Source organism: Papaver somniferum, chromosome 4 (genome assembly GCF_003573695.1).
Source record: "Papaver somniferum cultivar HN1 chromosome 4, ASM357369v1, whole genome shotgun sequence".
In the NCBI taxonomy this organism is placed as follows: domain Eukaryota; kingdom Viridiplantae; phylum Streptophyta; class Magnoliopsida; order Ranunculales; family Papaveraceae; genus Papaver; species Papaver somniferum.
Genome location: NC_039361.1, coordinates 137,170,777 through 137,190,470, shown reverse-complemented (window position 1 = coordinate 137,190,470; position 19,694 = coordinate 137,170,777).

Below are 19,694 nucleotides of genomic sequence, written 5' to 3'. Positions count from 1 at the left end.
TACCTGCTACAAGTTAATGGTTGCGAGATGCCTGCTAAGTGGTTATGGATGATGGCTATACAGGGAGAAGAGTATTTGGGTAGTTTTTGAATTGGAGGTTACAAAGACAAGATGCTCATAAAGTTCAGCAGGGTTTGATGGGGACCGTGGTTCGAGTTATGTACAGGGAAGAACTGAATTCAGGCTACAAGAAATGAAATCGCTGTGTGCTGGCTCAAATGAAGAAACGGGAGATAGTTATGGGTTGTATCTCAAGGTCATGAGACCAGTGAAGACGAAAAGATGGACTGGCTGAAGGATGATGTTCATAGTTGCCTAAATTCCTTTTCCTCGCCTATTTGAGTTCACATCTTTCTACAATTTATGTCGATAAGAAATGGGTCTGAAGTTGGATCTAATGGAGAAATGGAGGTGTATTTGTTGTGTGTTACGAGAGATGGCATGGCCATTGGATTCCTGGTGGTGAGCTGTTGTTGCCGAGATGGAGAAGAATTGAGATCGAGTGGTGATTTGTATGAGCCGTTGGTACTGGTGGAGGATGATGGTCAATTAGATGAGAAGATGTGGCTGCAGTCAGTGAAGGCGAGTGCTAGGTAGGCGGACAGAGAATAGAAGCTGGCAAGGAGGCTTAATATGGCCGGTGATTGAATGGGCTTTTGGAGATACTTCAATAGTCCAGTTAGAGGACTTCGCAGCATATATATATTTTGAGATAGAAGATCAGAAAGGGGAGGCCGACGCCGCAAGAGGCTATACAGCCGAGAATGGCAGTTAGGTTCTGAAGTGGAGGCGCGGAAACAAGCAGTTCAAGAGAGCCGCAGAGGAGATTAGGGTTTGAATCTTATTTTTCTCCTTTTTGATTAGCTAGGATTTTATATTCATTTTTGTTTATGGTTTTTAAGAAAGCCATGCCTAGCTAATTTCATGTTAGGATGAAAGGATGAAGTTGTAGGATTTATTTGTTTTCATGAATAACGGTTTTCTATCAATTGAACTTAAGTTTAATAATTTTGTCTCTCTATCAATGTTTAGTTTCTAGCTAGATTTTCCATGTGCTATGCCATGTATAGTTCATTGTTGGATTAGTAGAAAAACTCATTGAACCTAAGTAATAATTGAATTATGAATATTATTTGACTCTTCATGCCATGTATGATTAGTGTTTAGAAATTCTACTTTTAGGTGAGAACAAATAATTCATTTTTGATGATTCTTGTCAGCGATTCATAAATCAATATCTTTCATGTATGAGTAGTTAGGTTTGCCGCTCTACATGAGTTTAATTGAGACCCTTTGTGATTGAATACGAGTAATTTGCCTGTAACGGATTCCTGGAACCCTAACATCTTTATATCCCTGGTTACCGACTTTCCATTGATTTTTTTTTAATATTTTTATTTCGTTTTCAATTTCAAAAATCCAAAATATTATTTCGTGATTAATAGGTCGAAGAACCTATTTATACAAGTCATTTGAGCGCAATCCTCATCACGTCGGAAGTGGAGGAAGTTGAGTGATGGAGTAGAGGGGTCGTGTATGTGATTGTCACACGATCACGCCTTTACCCACTTCCCTCATCATCATTAACCGTTCATCTTTCCTGACACGTTCTCGTAATGGGCGCGTTGCACGCCGCACGCTGTCAATCGCCAGACCAATACCCCAGTAAGTATCCCCCAGTTTGTGACATGTTTGATGTCTCGAATGAGCGGGTCAAGTCATGGGACCCGCCGCAAGAAATAGCATACGGTGCTATTAGGTTAATTAAATAAGTTATTTATGGAATTAATATTCATGAAATATCGTGCATGCTCGATGCATGTAATGCATCTCTTTTAAGCAAGAAGCTCAAAACAATCGATATACACGAAGCATCGTTGTTTTAAAGATTGATTGAATAAGTCGTGGATTAAGCGTCTTAAAATAGCAGCACGTCCAACCATCTTCAAGTGATCGTTTGGAGGTCGCGTGGGCGGGCCATCATCTGATCGATCATTCCCTGTGGTAGAGTGGTGGATGGTGATCATTAAGGCGCTTCATTGATCGCCTAAATTTTAATCCAAGCCGTCCGACCAAGCTGGCAAAGTTGGATGGACGAGATGATTTGCGGCACATGTTTGCTGCCGTTGAAGGAATTTAGGGTTTTTTAGAGGTGCGCAAACATCCCCTCTTTGGCTGATCGAATCCAAGCATTGGTGCTAATCTCGAATGGACCGACCAGGCATGCGTGGAGACGGCCCGCTGGCGTGCATGTCTACACCTCTCGGTCCCTCAAAGATTCGATCTAAGCCACTCAATTTGACCGACAAAAATGAGTGGTCGTGATCGATTTGCGACAGAAATATATATATTGTCGCAAAGGGTTTCGAGGCATCGGGCCTTAGTCTGCATAGGCCGGCCAGTCACACGCAAAGGTGGGCCCACAGTGATCATGTTGACATCCTTGGGACCTCTTAAGTCTATACCTACACCATTCGTTTAGGCTGGTGAAGATGGATGGTCACGATCAATTTACGACAGATGTGTGTTGCCGCAAACCCTGATTAGGGTTTTAAAACAGCCACGTCCACGCGACTTTGTCCAGACGTTTTGGCACGTTGTTGGCCTCCTTTGGAGAGATTGATCACGTGGGGCCAATGTTGGGCTGACGGTGAACACATGTGCACCTTCCTGATGGTCCTAAATGCGATCCAAGCCATCCAAATAGGTTGGCTAAGTTGGATGGTCGTGATCGATTTAAGACGCTAGTGTATTTCCATGACCCAATTTAGGGTTTGGAAACATCACGCTTGCCATGATTTGGGCGAATGTTTTACTTCTCAATGGTCCCACCATGGGCAAGTCGTTCGAGCAAAGAGGAAGTGGGGCCGCCGGTGTGTATGTCATCGTTTCCCCAATTGCTCATGGGATCATCTAACCCGTCCAAGAAAGCAGGCGAAGTTGGACGGTTGCGATGATTTTGAGACTGTTTTGGACAATTCAATCTCGTTCGAGCTTCTCCCAAGCAGTGCGGCCACCCTACATAGGGTTGGAGTTTGACGGCGCTAGGAGATGTATGGTGATGTTCGACCAGCTAGGGCATAAGTGGGCCCGCCGGTGGTCATCACGATAATTGCATATTCCTGCCAAAGTTTGGCTAGGCTTGTTAAACTGCGCGGCCAACTCGTGTGGCCACGATCGTTTCTGAGACTAACATGGACAGTCTAGATTTTCCTTAAGGAAATTAAGCATACTCGATCGGGCTAACCAAAAGCGCGTCGGCTCGAAACCCTCTTTGTCAGAGAGTGATGTAGCTTGTGTGGGCATTTCATGCTTATCTCAATATTGGCACTTCGGGAGATTCATGCTACTCTGCTGAGAGTGAACACTTAATCGCCATGTCATGTCAATGATGAGATTTCGGCTGAGAACATAGCACGGAAAATACTAGGCAAACCATGCATTAATTAATAATGCCAACAAAATTCATAGAATATCTGGGATTGTTGTTGCACGCACCATTCTGGGTGAATTTCGTGTATTTATTGAATTGCTTCAAATAAAGTGAAGAGGATTTCTGCACTCATCACTTCTTTAACGGCTTTTCCCTTTGCAGGGTGACAGCGCATAAAATACTGGTTTTACAATTTTAGCCCTGTACTAAAATCCACCATCAACATTAAGTCCCCGCTTAGCACGTAACGGTGACATTGTTGTGGGGTAATCAATAGATGGTGACAGACGGAAATAAAATTCATGAGAAGAGTAAACAGACGTTACCAGTGGAGAGAGGCCGTCTTGGCCTTTGAGGAGAACATGTTTAATGAAACGTCGAGGCAAGTAGCAATCACCCTTCTGGTATGTTGAGGCCGAGAACACTAAAACGATGTAATGGAGCGTCGACTGATGAGTGTTAAGGAAGTTGATCCTTGAATACAAAGACGGGTGTTGAGGTGGTGGAGCCGCCAGCACTATGATGTGTTAAGGAAGTGACACCTGACAACACGAGTGAGTGATGAGGATATTGTGCATCTCAACACTAAGATGAAGATATGTTGAGGCAGTATGCCTGGAAACACAGTGGTGAGTGTTGAGGATTTTTCACGTCTTAACACTAAGAGAAAGGATGTGTTGAAGCAGCATGCCTGGCAACACAGTAGTGGTGTTGAGAAATTTTCACGTCTCAACACCAAGAGGAGGGATGTGTTGAGGAAGTATGCCTGGCAACACAGCTGTGGTGTTGAGGAATTTGCACGTCTCAACACTAAGAGGAAAACGTGTTGAGGCAGTATGCCTGACAACACAATGGTGAGTGTTGAGGAATTTGAACGTCTCAACACTAAGAGGAAAACTATGTTGAGGCAGTTTGCCTGGCAACACAATGGGGAGTGTTGAGGATTTTTCACGTCTCAACACTAAGAGGAAAAATATGTTGAGGCAGTTCGCCTCGCAACACAATGGTGAGTGTTGAGGAATTTGAACGTCTCAACACTAAGAGAAAGGATGTGTTGAGGCAGCATGCCTGGAAACATAGTAGTGGTGTTGAGGAATTTGCACGTATCAACACCAAGAGGAGGGATGTGTTGAGGCAGTTTTCCTGGCAACACAATGGCGAGTGTTGAAGAATTTGAACGTCTCAACACTAAGAGGAGAGATGTGTTGAGGCAGTCTTCCTGGCAACACAATGGTGAGTGTTGAGGAATTTGAACGTCTCAACACTAAGAGGAAAATGTGTTGAGGCAGTATGCCTGACAACATAATGGTGAGTGTTGAGGAATTTGAACGTCTCAACACTAAGAGAAAGGATGTGTTGAGGCAGCATGCCCGGAAACAGAGTAGTGGTGTTGAGAAATTTGCACGTCTTAACACCAAGAGGGGGATTGTTGAGGCAGTTTTCCTGGCAACACAATGGTGAGTGTTGAGGAATTTGAACGTCTCAACACTAAGAGGAGATATGTGTTGATGCAGTCTGCCTGGCAACACAATGGTGAGTGTTGAGGAATTTGAACCTCTCAATACTAAGAGGAAAATGTGTTGAGGAAGTATGCCTGACAACACAATGGTGAGTTTTGAGGAATTTGAAAGTCTCAACACTAAGAGAAAGGATGTGTTGAGGCAGCATGCCTGGCAACACAGTAGTGGTGTTGAGGAATTTTCACGTCCCAACACTAAGAGAGGGGATGTGTTGAGGCAGTTTTCCTGGCAACACAATGGTGAGTGTGGAGGAATTTTAACGTCTCAACACTAAGAGATTTAAAACTTATTTGATATGCCTAATATATAAAACATTTAGTTTAAGGATAGTTACTTAGCTCTATCTCCGCTAGGCATGTCCTTGGCGCATGATTGGGCTTTGGGTGTATCAGGCTCTCCAGTGAGTAAGCAGCGTGACAAAAGTCCCCATGTGTAATTATCCTGAGCTTATTTTCTCGTGGAAGATGTGCTTCCATTGTATTCGCTGGTAAGGTGGTGACTCCGTTTAAACTTCTAAACCCGAAGGAGGCTTCAGTCCCCAAGTGTAGCTTGCATTGGTTGTACCACCTTGATCTATGCCTCTGTGATTTGATACAAGCTTATTGTACTTTCCTGGATGGGATGCTTGGAACATCATATGAACGAAAGATTCTTTGTAGTGGTTGTTGCTATGGTGAAGCTCTGGCTTGTATCAACGAACGAGCAGCAGCGGTTCTTGGCAGAAGCTGTGATCAGAAGAGACTTGGTTGGCTGCGATCACAATCCTAGACAGGGAGGAGTGGCGACTACGGGAACCAACCTTGGCAGGAAGGAGCGGCGGCTTCTGGAGAGAACGTTGAAGTGGCTTCTGGAGCGAAACGTTTAAGAGGAGCGGCTTCTGGAGGCCAAACGTTGAAGCGGCTTCTGGAGCAAAGGTCGAAGCGCCAACGCAACATGGTTGAGGGATGAAAATATATCTCGGCGCTGCACCTTGGAGAAATAGAGAATCTCACACATGCCCCGTCATAGATTACATGGTTTTGTGAACAAAGTTCCCAAAAAGCATTAATGCACAACACCAATTGATGTTCAGTCACATTTGGTTTATGACAATCTAACGCCCGAATTCTGAATCCCTTGACTAATCATTCGGATGTTCATTTTTTCGCTCATTTTTAGTTGTGGCCATGTACGTCTGAGCCTTAGCAAGAACTTATTTTCCTTCCATCAAATCAATAATGGTAATAGGGGGTTGTCTTCCTCCGAGCCCTCCGGTCTCTCGTCCTGATGGTGAAGTGACAGCAGCTCTGGTGACAACTGGGAGCGTTACACTTGAAGAAACAATGAGGGTGGCGACAACGGCTCTGGATCTGGTGATCGGAGATGTAACACCTAAGGGAGTGTCTTCTGCGCCGCTGGTGTTGGTGGTTGAGGATGTGGTACCACGAGATGCGTTAATCGTGCTGGTAGGCGGTACATTGGTGTTACCGGCAGGAATGTGGACACCAGGGGTGTTGTCAGCTCCAGTAACATCAGGATTTGTCGCTGATCCAGACCTAAGATCCACCATCTTGAATTTTGAGGAAATTAAAATGAAATCAAAAATTGATCTTGCAACCGAGAGATTAACCTCCCACTGTGGTCGCCAATTGTTTGAGGGTAAAAACTGTTTCTGCTGGTTTTTGTAAATTTGGGGTGTGTGTGAATGAGAAACGAATCTATACCCTAAACAAATGCACTGCATGGGAATACTTTTAGATCGAGAGATCAATCTGTACAATCTGGCCTAAACCAAGAAATGGTTGTTCCAGACTTGCTTCGGTCACAAAGTGAAGGAGATGGGGTTGATCTTAGAGAGGTAAGCGAAGAAGGTGTTGGGATTATGAACGTGTCGGTTGTTTATGACTTGTATCAGAATGTTGAACTGGCTTACATAGTGTAAGCTATCAGTTCTGGGTGTTTTCTGGATACTGTGACAATACTTGGTTTTTTGTTTTATTTGAAACAGGTCGAAGAACCTATTTATACAAGTTATTTGAGCGCAATCCTCATCTCGTAGGAAGTGGAGGAAGTTGAGTGATGGAGTAGTGGGGTCCTGTAGGTGATTGTCACACGATCACGCCTTTTCCAAATTCCCTCATCATCATTAATCGTCCATCTTTCCTGAAATGTTCTCGTAATGGGCGCGTTGCACGCCGCATGCTGTAAACCGCCAGACCAATACCCCAGTAAGTATCCCCCAGTTTGTGACATATTTGATGTCTCGAATGAGCGGGTCAAGTCGTGGGATCCGCCGCAAGAAATAACATATGGTGTTATTAGGTTAAATAACTAAGTTATTTATGGAATTGATATTCATGAAATATCGTGCATGCTCGATGTATGTAATGCATCACTTTTAAGCAACCGGCTCAAAAGAATCGATATACACGAAGCACCGTTTTTTTAAAGCTTGATTGAATAAGTAGCGGATTAAGCGTCTTAAAATAACAGCACGTCCAACCATATTCAAGTGATCGTTTGGAGGTCGCGTGGGCGGGCCATCATCTGGTCGATCGTTCCCTGTGGTAGATTGGCAGAAGGTGATCATTAAGGCGCTTCATTGATCGCCTAATTTTTAATCCAAGCCGTCCTACCAAGATGGCAAAGTTGGACAGACGAGATGATTTGTGGCACATGTTTGCTGCCGTTGAAGGAATTTAGGGTTTTTTAGAGGTGCACAAACATCTCCTCTTTGGCTGATCGAATCCAAGCATTGGTGCTAATCTCGAATAGACCGACCTGGCATGCATGGAGACGGCCCGATGGCGCGCATGTCTACACCTCTCGGTCCCTCAAAGATTCGATATAGGCCACTCAATTTGACCGGAAAAGATGAGTGGTCGTGATCGATTTGCGACAGAAATATATTGCCGCAAAGCGTTTAAAAGTCGTGTGGCATGCCACCTTTGGGGCGTGCGTTTCGAGGCGTCGGGCCCTAGTATGCATAGGCAGGACGGTCACACGCAAAGGTGGGCCCACGTGATCATGTTGACATCCTTGGGACTTCTTGATTCTATATCTACACCATACGTTTAGGCTGGTGAAGATGGATGGTCACGATCAATTTACGACATATGTGTGTTGCCGCAAACTCTAATTAGGGTTTTGAAACAGCCACGCCCACGCGACTTTGACCAGACGGTTTGGCACGTTGTTTGCCTCCTTTGGGGAGATCGATCACGTGGGGCCAATGTTGGGCTGACGGCGAACGCATGTGCACCTTCCTGATGGTCCTAAATACGATCCAAGCCATCCGAATAGTCTGGCTAAGTTGGATGGTCGTGATCGATTTAAGACGCTAGTGTATTTCCGCGACCCAATTTAGGGTTTGGAAACATCACGCTTGCCATGATTTGGGCGAATGTTTTACTTCTCAATGGTCCCACCATGGGCAAGTCGTTCGAGCAAAGAGGAAGTGGGGCCGCCGGTGTGTATGTCATCGTTTCCCCAATTGCTCATGGGATCATCTAACCCGTCCAAGAAAGCAGGCGAAGTTGGACGGTTGCGATGATTTTGAGACTGTTTTGGACAATTCAATCTCGTTCGAGCTTCTCCCAAGCAGTGCGGCCACCCTACATAGGGTTGGAGTTTGACGGCGCTAGGAGATGTATGGTGATGTTCGACCAGCTAGGGCATAAGTGGGCCCGCCGGTGGTCATCACGATAATTGCATATTCCTGCCAAAGTTTGGCTAGGCTTGTTAAACTGCGCGGCCAACTCGTGTGGCCACGATCGTTTCTGAGACTAACATGGACAGTCTAGATTTTCCTTAAGGAAATTAAGCATACTCGATCGGGCTAACCAAAAGCGCGTCGGCTCGAAACCCTCTTTGTCAGAGAGTGATGTAGCTTGTGTGGGCATTTCATGCTTATCTCAATATTGGCACTTCGGGAGATTCATGCTACTCTGCTGAGAGTGAACACTTAATCGCCATGTCATGTCAATGATGAGATTTCGGCTGAGAACATAGCACGGAAAATACTAGGCAAACCATGCATTAATTAATAATGCCAACAAAATTCATAGAATATCTGGGATTGTTGTTGCACGCACCATTCTGGGTGAATTTCGTGTATTTATTGAATTGCTTCAAATAAAGTGAAGAGGATTTCTGTACTCATGACTTCTTAAACGTCTTTTCCCTTTGCAGGGTGACAGCGCATAAAATACTGGTTTTACAATTTGAGCCTAGAACTAAAATCCATAATCAACAACCAGTTATATATAGAGTTAGTTTTCATGCACTCGTAAACTATGATGTTAATAATATGTTATTATTGGAGGAGGGATCCGTTGACAGCTCCCATTTCACAGAATTTGACAGGCTGGGCTCCCCACGCGTGTGTGTATAGGGTATTTAAATTCGTGAATTTACGAAAATATGCAAAAAAAAAAAAAAAAAAAAAAAAAAACTTATGGCATTTCTTGAAAAAATCTCTTCATGTTTATTCACAAAAAAAAAAGCTCTTCATGTTTTATCTGGCCATTCCATCCACCGTCAAAGAAGCATTCCTCGTTAACAAAAGTTAGAGTAAATCCCGATATTTTAAAATCTTTCTGTAAATAAAACTATCTACTATATCCGTAAGAGATATTCACTTTGTACCTAGATTTTATCCACCCAACATGGACTCACCAATTAAATTACGGATAATTTTATAGGCGAGCCCTTTTAAACCATGTAAAAACCCCTAAGACATAAAACTTGTGGGCCCACTCATCCCAAAAGTGAACAGACGAAATTGAAATTGAAATTGAAATGAAATGAAGTAATTCACCACTAACGGACACCATCACGGAGGTTTTGGTCGAGAGTATTTATTTATTTATTTTTTTGATACTAAAAGATTATTCATTAATTGATTTAAAATCTTACATAATCATCTCCTATCAATCTAATGATACCAGGAGGATAGTGGTTCATATAAGTAAAACTATTGGCTTCAAGCGTAGCTTTTTCAGCTAGAGAATGAGCCACACTATTACTCAATCTATGAACTGACTTACAGAACCAGAAATTGAAACTAGAAAATTTATTTTTAATAGCTGAAAGTAAATGTTGGTTATGCCAATGTATCTGAGAATCTACTCTTTGCAGAGAGTTCACCACATTATCACAATCCATTCAAAAATCACCTTCTTGTAGTCTAGATGCTCCATCCATTCCACTGCCAATAATAAAGCTTTGCACTCAAAATACTCAGCTCCAAATTCTGCCTCCACTTCCTCATCTAGATTTACTCCTTTGACCCCTAGTGTGGTACCTGCACAATCCCGAATAATCAGTCCAACACTTTCTTTTTTAGTTTCATACATATAAGAAGCATCAATGTTTATTTTCACATAATCAGTTTTAGGAGGTAACCAAGTCTTTATTATTGTATGATTGCTCTCATTTGTCCTAGCAGTGGAATAGGAAAGAGTACACTGCTGAAACAAAGTCTGAATTCTAGAAATTGTACTATTAGCATTTGGTTTAGCATTTTGAAAAACCAAGTTGCATCTATCTTTCCAAATGTACCAGACAGTGCACATAAGTTTACAGATATAATCTTAATCTGCAAAAAAAACTGGTCCTCTGAGTATTAGTATGGTTTGAAAACCAACTTACCAGCCAATCATGAAAAGAATTGAAATTCTGCAATACAGTTGAGATGTTAATATTCACACCTAACCAGACTGACCTTGCATAAGGACAATCTAGAAAGATATTAGAACTGGTTTCCATATAATGATTACAAAAACTACAATGATGCTCTATGTCCTGTTTATAAACTGAAATTTTCTCTCTAGTTGGCACAGTGTCTTTCAAACACTTCCATAGAAATAACTGAACTCTATGAGGAACTCTCATATGCCAGAGCTTTTTCCAGACCTCTTTAGGAATAACTTCATTACTTATAGCATTATTGACATAATCAGCACATAAGGTATTGTAAACACTTTTGACTGAAAATCTACCTTTTCTATCTGGTTTCCAAATTAGATAATCTTGACCAGTTAAAGGAACATTCATGTTGAGAAAACTGTAGGAGTCTCATGATTAAGCAAAGAAACAACAAGATCAGTATTCCAGGTTCTAGTATTTGGGATAAAAAGATTACAGACCAAGCTATAAGAATTTAAACTAGAAAGTCCCATTACTGGGACAGGTGGACTATTGTAGCCTATAATCCAATTATCTAGCCAAATGTTAATTTTGGTTCCACATTAATTGAACCATCCACATGGAAGTTGTTGAACCATCTCGAGAGTATAATGATCATATTTAAGGATGTTTTAGGAAAAATGATTTTGTTTCGCATCCATCTCTTTCAACTAAGGAAGCTTTAATCCATCCTAATTGTACTGATTAATAAGAAATCGCCAATTTATAGGAGCCTTAAAATCATTTAGGGAAACAAAATAACAAAAGAAACTTATGTTATGACGAATTTATAAGAACCTAAAAATCATATGTACCCCAAAAATAACATGCATGCTAGTATACGACGACAAAATGATACTCTAATGCTAAATAACAGAAATTCTATTTTTGTAACAATATGCATGTTTCCTTGTTTGCTATTACCAGCCCACTGGACCCGCAAGCGCAATTTAGGAGCGTAAAGCTAACTGTACTCATCTCCTCCGCCTAAATCAACAATGTTACACTTCTTTTTAGGTGATTCATATACTATAAATTTGTTCCTTTTCTTGTAGATGGTGGCGGTAACCCAGTGGGGAGAGCAATACGGCCAATAAACAACTCTATGTCCAAAGAGCACACTTAGAGCAACTGCAGTGGTGCGAGTATAACCAAAGACCAAAAAGGGAAAAAAAGATCAAATTTTGGGTTTAGTATGGTGTATGACGCTACGGTGCAAAGACTAAATTTGGTCAGACGTACATTATACATTCGCCTGGTGTGGGGCGTAGACTATACCAACGCCTGATTGGGACGTGCACTAAAAAAAAAAAATGAAAGAAGTGGGGCGGAGGTATAATGCCCGCCCCACTAAAATGATTTTGGAAACAAAGAATGGGGAGGGGGTATAATGCCCACCCCATACAAAATAATTAAAAAAAGAAAAAAATGGGGCGTAGACTTTACGTACGCCCCATGTGAAGCGTAAACTATACCAACGCCTGGTGTGGGGCGTAGACTATACCAACGCCTGATGTGGGACGTGCACTATATGTCCGTCTGGTGGTGGGGCATGAAGTATATCAACGCTCGACTATATCTGGGTTTAGTCTTGGTCCCAGACCAAATATACTCTGGGTTTTAGTCGTTGATCAAAATTTGATCGATAGTACGTTCCACTACGTCTGTTCAAAAGACCAAATATTTGGGTTTACTCTCCCACTGTGGACGCTCTTCCAGATGACAATTCATTTGATGCTCCGTAGTTTGACTTGAGCAAACTTCAAGAGAAAACCGTACAACAATTTTTCACATTCCCGGAGAGCAGGTGAAAAAAACAAAAATAAAACACAAAAAAAAAAGAGAACATGTGCAGGAGATTTAGCACCACATCAAAACTTTCATTAATAATTTAGGCAACATCTGCTTCACCACTGGAATCGTACTGTGCTGTGAAACTTCAAAAACACTGAAACCTGTTAGTATTACACAGTGAAATTCAACCCTTTTAGTCAAACAAAAAAAAGGTATTGCACAATGCAACAACCAAGTCACGTCATTCGAACAATTAAGGGAAGAAAATAATTAAAAAAAATCATAGGTAAGAAAACCTAGTTTGATTGGGATATATCCAAATTAATTGGAGTATACCAAATGAGACAAAATAAGGTATTTTTAAATTAAAACATAACCCTTATCCACATATTTACAAAAATGACTAATCTACCATTAATTAATTAACACTAATTAATTTAATTAGTTGATTAAAATTAGGTTTTATTTTAGATTGAACTCATGGATGTGGGTAGATTTTTGAGATTTTTTTTTTTTTTTAGAATTCTACTTGTAACGAAAATGAAATCGTACTACCCAAACACTTATAAATATGGGATTGTAGAACTGTTGGGTGATTTTATACTCAAAATTATAGAAGGAATCAACATTTTCAGTTCTGAAAATATGAAAAATCGGCAAGGTATGGATGAAGAACATGCCGAGAACTTATGGCCGCCAAGGTCTGCGGATGAAGAACATGCCGACAACTTTTTTAGTATGGACAATTTGGTCTTTTAACACCTTTTAGACACCCCTTATCACACAGTTTGAATAGGAATAAAATAGATATATACCCCATTTAATCTAGGTATATCCCAATCCCGCCACGAAAGTACCCAAACAAAAAAGCAAGTAATAATATGTCACTAAAAAAGATAATTTCACTATTCTATACGTCACATGAGACAATTGTCATTGCCACGGAGCTCCAAAAACGATAAATATCAATCCTCATGAAATCCCGTTGCGGCAGCTATGAACACCGATTATTAGTTTTCCAGTGCTATTCTAACTTGATGTTGGAGATTTGCCATTAAGCTCACTACAGTTGGCAGCATTTTTCATCAGGCCTGGAAGAAGAAGCTTGGCCTTGAAACCATTGGTGTGGATACTCATGAAACGATGGTTCAATAATGTCAGCATCTCTGGCTTCTTGTGGGTCATTCCAGTGACGCCCGGATCTGTGAAAAAAGACAAAAAAAAATCAGTCAATAACATCAATTGCTAACTATTTGAAGATGGAGCTTCGCCAACTAAAGCAAATATCTATGTGAAGGTTTGTGATTTCTTGATATATTTTTCATGGAGTCCAGATCTCTGAGTCCTATTTTCTTTCAGTCCCCAGTTGATCTCACTGAACCAGAAACGGAGGTGAAGAGAATTCTGGAAAACTCAGCCAATGGTTTTGCTTGTTAGTCGGATGCTTGGTGCTAATTATACTGTCGCAAGCACTCCAGCCGTAATATGAAGTTTGAGGTTTTAGAGTGAGAGAGTCCGAGGGGAATAAACCTTAGTTGGTCCATAGTGGGAGAGGAGGAAAACCCTAACCAAGATTGCACCCGGCGGACATACTGCGTGAACAAATCTTCAATGACTACGACCATAATACACGTACAAAATCAACTTTACAAAAATAAAAACAAAAATAAAAATAAAAACCTATAAAAATAAAATACATGTTAATGAGAAAGTTAAAATGGGCAGAGAAGAAGCATACCAAAAGCAAAAGCAGTAACCATTCCAGCTCTTATTCTCTCAAATTTTCAAATAATTCTTACGTTGTTCTTCCATTATTTTGTCCTCACTACTCATCATAGCACTTGAGAAGAAGAAACTGGATCCTTTGGGGCTTGAATTATACTGTCCTCACTGGAGCACGTATTAAGAAAAAAGTTGCATATTTGGTGTGGGTTGAATACTTGTTCACGGGATTCAGGATTTGATTTTGGGACTTTTTGTTCTTTTGGCTTGATTCTAGTATTGATATTAATGGAACATTGCAGAGACAACGGGAAAAGAAAACAAAAAAGTAAAAATAAAAAAATGTTACCAGATAAATTTACCGTGTCTCTGCATCATCAGTATCTGGAACAAAAAACCAATGCATTGTTTCCGAAGGAGAAGCCTAGCTAAAGTTTATACGGCCATTAACCTGAATGATCAAAAAAAGCAAAATAAAATAATTAAAAACATGGAGAAAAAGGCTGATGGTATTTTGTTTGCTCGGTCGCTTTATACAGGGGAGAGGATGTGCCAGGAAAATATCACCGAGTATCTAATTTGGAATAAATCATAAGTATATTTTTACCTAATTAGAAAATCCTTTTTTTTTTGGATAGTTGGCTTTAAAAACGGAGAAGTAATATTTCTTCTTTAGTATAACTATGTTTGGAGTAAAAATATAATAAAATCTACTAATTTCACAAAAATAACTATGTTTAGAGTGAAAAATAAAATAAAATCAATTTATTTGAATAAAGAATAATATAAATGACTATTTTTTTCGCTTTATCTCTTACCCTTATTTTTGGCATATGCCTAAGAGCCTTATATAGAGAGCTACTAAACCCAGAAAATCTCCAAAAAAAGATCTCCTTCTTAAGAAATAATATCCACATCTGTTTCTATATCTTTTTTATTTTTGTTATACCTTGATTTCCACATTAATTTTGATATCTCTGAGTCATTTTTCCTAACGAATCTTTATTTATCTTTGTTACAGTATTTTGGATCACGTATAGAAATTTGCCAAAAATGCTATACTTATAGATTCTATCTTATTCAAAAAATGCAACTTGCATCAATTTCATTTTTCCTGATAAAGTTGACAAAACTGTTTTCCTAATTTGTGGGGTTGAGAATCCTTTAATCGTCTGTTTCGTATTCCATTCTTTTATTTATTTATTTTTTTTCCTCTCTGCAAATTTTATTGTGTGGTGATTTTTACTCCTAATGATGTTGTATTATTTTTATCTGTACAGAATTAACAAACCCTTTTGTAAACCTTCGAAAAATATTTCTTGATTCATGTGTGACATCCACAAATCAAGTATTTTCTTTTAATCGTCAATACAAAATTTTTATTTTCTTTTAATACCAACTGAAAGTGTAATTGCTAGTACTTTCTTTTACCGGTAGTTTGGAGTTGTAATTAGACAAATTTTAAGAAAAACTGTATATGGACATTGGACATTGGATTTTTTTCTTAATTCATATGATTGATCGAATTTTATGATGATATCATGATGCACATTGCATATTTAATTTTATTTAATTTATCATGATGAATTGTTTTTTTTGGTAAGGTTGAAGTTGTTTATATTTGTTTTATTATGTTTCCTAAATTAATAAGATTTAGTAATTTTAGGTAATTATTTTTAAAAAATATGATTTGCTAAATAATATTTCGTGGGCCCAAAAGATTCTCTTAAAATTCTATTGGCTGAAATTTAAAATAGCGGGGCCAAAATCAACCAGAAGCTCCGGTTAACCACGCCACTCGAAAAAACTCTGTTTTTATATAACAAAACTTGTATATGGACATTGGACATTGGATTTTTTTTGTAGTTCATATGATTGATCCAATTTTATGATGATATCATGATGCACATTGCATGTTTAATTTTATTTAATCTATCATGATGAATTGTTTTTTCTTTTTGGTAAAGTGAAGTTGTTTATATTTGTTTTGTTTTGTTTCCTAAATTAATAAGATTTAGTAATTTTAGGTAATTATTTTCAAAAAATATGATTGGCTAAATAATATTTCGTGGGCCCAAAAGAATCTCTTGAAATTCTATTGGCTGAAATTTAAAATGACGGGACCAGAATCAACCAGAAGCTCCGGTTAACCACGCCACTCGAAAAAACTCTGTTTTTATATAAAGAATGTTGAAAATGGATTGGATTTGAAGCTCCTATATGGGTTGGATTTCATGTATGCTTGATCTGTTCGTTGTATTTACATTTGGGTTTAGTACTTTTGATTTAACATGGCTCTAATTTAAGATCTCCATTTGAGATTCCATCACATTAGGTTAAGAGTTGATCCTTTATCATCAAGTTAGATTCTGAGTCTTGGTTTTTATCAATTAAGATATTGAAACCTAGTCAATATCATCACTGCGTCATGAAGAAGTATTGACAGCTCAGCGAGTTGAACTGAGTTAACTCCACTAAGGCACTAAGGATTAACCTTTTAAAGTCAAAAATAAAATAAAATAAACTCTACTAAGGTACGAATAATTGGATAGGATCCGTAGAATCCATAAACCAAACTCGAAATTGTCTTGGTCTTGTTCTTCAATTTTGTTTCTCTATTTTCTTATAAATTTGTTCAGGAATCAGGAAGAAAGGGAAAGAAAAGGGAGAAGAAAGGGGGTAGGAAAAGACCGAAGAGTGATGCAGCGAGGGATAAAATTGAAATAGGATATTTTTATAATATTGTTAGAAGACTAAGGGTTTGATTATAATCTCCATAGAAGAATAAAATCGTGCGTCGAGAATCAAGATAATCCAATGGCTGAAATAAATAGTTCACGCGAAAAAAAAATCGGTGAGATTGCAGAGGATGGTAAATCTAACGATTTAATTTAAGATTTGGATAATTCAACGGTCAATGTCGCTTATATTGGGAAAGTTTCGATTATGTTTCTTGCACTAACAGGGGGGAGATAAATAATGAGATTAGAAGAATTATCAATGAAACAATAGCGACAAATCAACAACAAAATCAAGGATTTAATATACCGATCTCCAAATAATTCAAGGGTATCTTTGTCGTGGGCTTCCTTTATCCCTGAAGATACAAACTAACCGTAGCTACCCCAGTAGTGTGGTAAGGCATATCCTCTTATCTGGAGAAAAGTCAAAAGTAGGCCCAAGGTGTTGGGAACTGTAACAATGAAATACTGAAAACTTTGAATTTGAAGAAACTGCTTATCAAACAACACGATGTGGGAAGAATCACTTGATCATCAAATTGTACTTAACATAATTATACACAAGTACATATCAAGAATGGGTGACGCTAATACCCTCGCACTCCAACCGTGTCTAGGATAAAACTAACCGATGCAAATATTGTATGGCACTAGATCAATTGTCCACTCGTACGAACTTAACTACAAATATTAGATAAGAAATGAATACACACTCAGTTACCCAAACCAAAGCAATAACAAGGGAAAACAAGATCAGACACTCTAACCACAGACTTAACATAATGAGATTAACACTCTAACCATTAGAATTTCTTTAAATTGTCATCCCTAAGATCACATCACTGGGGCCTAAGTTTTCCATGTCAAATTTCTTATTTAATATGTTCTTAGTGGCATTAATTACATCCATGTTTGTACCAAGTATAAGCATATCATGCACATAGAAATATACAATCACCTGTGCATCATTCACTAGTTTAGTGTAAACACACTTGTCAGAATCATTAATTTTAAAACCACTAGGAATGAAAATTTTATGCCATCGTTTAGGTGCTTGTTTCAAACCATACAAAAAATTATTTAGTTCACGAACTTTTGTCTCCACAACATTTTATTATAATGCCCTCACGTTGGTCCATGTAAATTTCATCGAATAATTCATTATTTAAGAAAAAAAACTTATATCCATATGATGTATTTCTTAGTTGTGAATGGAAGTTGTACCAATTAACATCCTAATGGAATTAATTCCAGTGGAAGGTGAGTAAGTATGAAACAAATCTACACCTTGTTTATGGTTATATTATTAGTTACAAACTTGCCTTTTATATTTTGCCAGTTCTATTTACCTTATGTTTCCTCTTAAAGATCCATGTTGAACCTATATGGTCCTACACCTTGAAGGTAAACTTATCATCTCCCATGTCTGGTTTGTTGGATGGCATTTATTTCACTGTTCGCAGTTTTTTTCCACCATGAAACTTCAGGATATGTTATGGCTTCTCTCAAAGTCTATGGCTTAGAATCAGTTTTTCATGTTATAAAGTCTGTCCTAAAAGAAGTTTCATCGCTAACTCTTTTACTTATCTTAGGTTCAAGTTTTATTCCATCTTTCTAAAGGTAAAACCTGGTTGAAGATACATCAAGGGGATCATCAACATCTCTCTTACGAGAGTCAGGTTTCAAAGAAAAATATTTTAGAAAAACTCAGCATCCCTTGACTCCATGATTGTATTTGAAAATGAGAGGGTAACTAGTACACCACCAACTTTTTCCTTCGGGAACCTATATGAACAATCCTTGTACAATATACACGTTGGGAAAAGAAACTGTATTAAAGATTGTTTTAACAAGGTAAACCTAGTATTTACCTGAATTTTTCACGGACCGAATTCCAACAATAACAAGTCTTGTAATCTATATTTCAAGATACTAATTTAACAAGAACAAGTCATGTGGGTTCTTTACAATTGAGTTAATACTATTTAGGTTTAAATGCGTACAACCTATGATGTTTCGATTACAAATATAAAACAACATAATGCAGAAAAGAAATAACACAAACATCAGATATTTTTGTTAACGTGGAAAACTACAATCCTGTAGAAAAACCCCGAGATCTAGTCCAGATTGAACACACATTGATTTAATATATTACACGAGTTACATACTACCAAATTTCGGACTAGATGTAATACCTGCTTCAGTTGTATTCGTGCACTTGTACAACTCCTAGCAGAACACTGATTTCCTTTAGGAATTACTCTAAAACATTTTCTAGCGGAACGCCAATTATCTTTAGAAGATACTCTTGAAAATCTTGTAGCAGAACATTAATTCTCTTTATATGATGCTCCTCAACAATTAAGGTTTATACTTTTCATAACCTAATTGATTCTCCTTCATAAGCTCACCTACAAATAATCTAGAGATATCTTGATCTCAAATATAGGGTTTATGAGAAACACCTAGAAACAGGTTCTGTAATTGTCAAAGAAGATAGATTCTCGTGTTTTACGATCCCGAGTAAAGTCTTTTGGAATCTCGCTCTTGTTTGTGAAGAACAAATATGTGAAAAACAATCTTATGCAACACACACACAATTTTTCAAGGGATAGTTTGTGTGCTTACATGAAACCTTATTTATAGTGAATGATCAAGGCTAAGTTGCTTGGAAACAAAACTATCTTATCTAGGAAAAGAAACACCAATTACTTAATTAAAATAGACCTTTAGTCACGTACTTACAGTTTTAGCTTGCGTTTTCAAAAGCTCGTGGACTTCACGATGTGTTAATTTAATAAATCACTCATAACT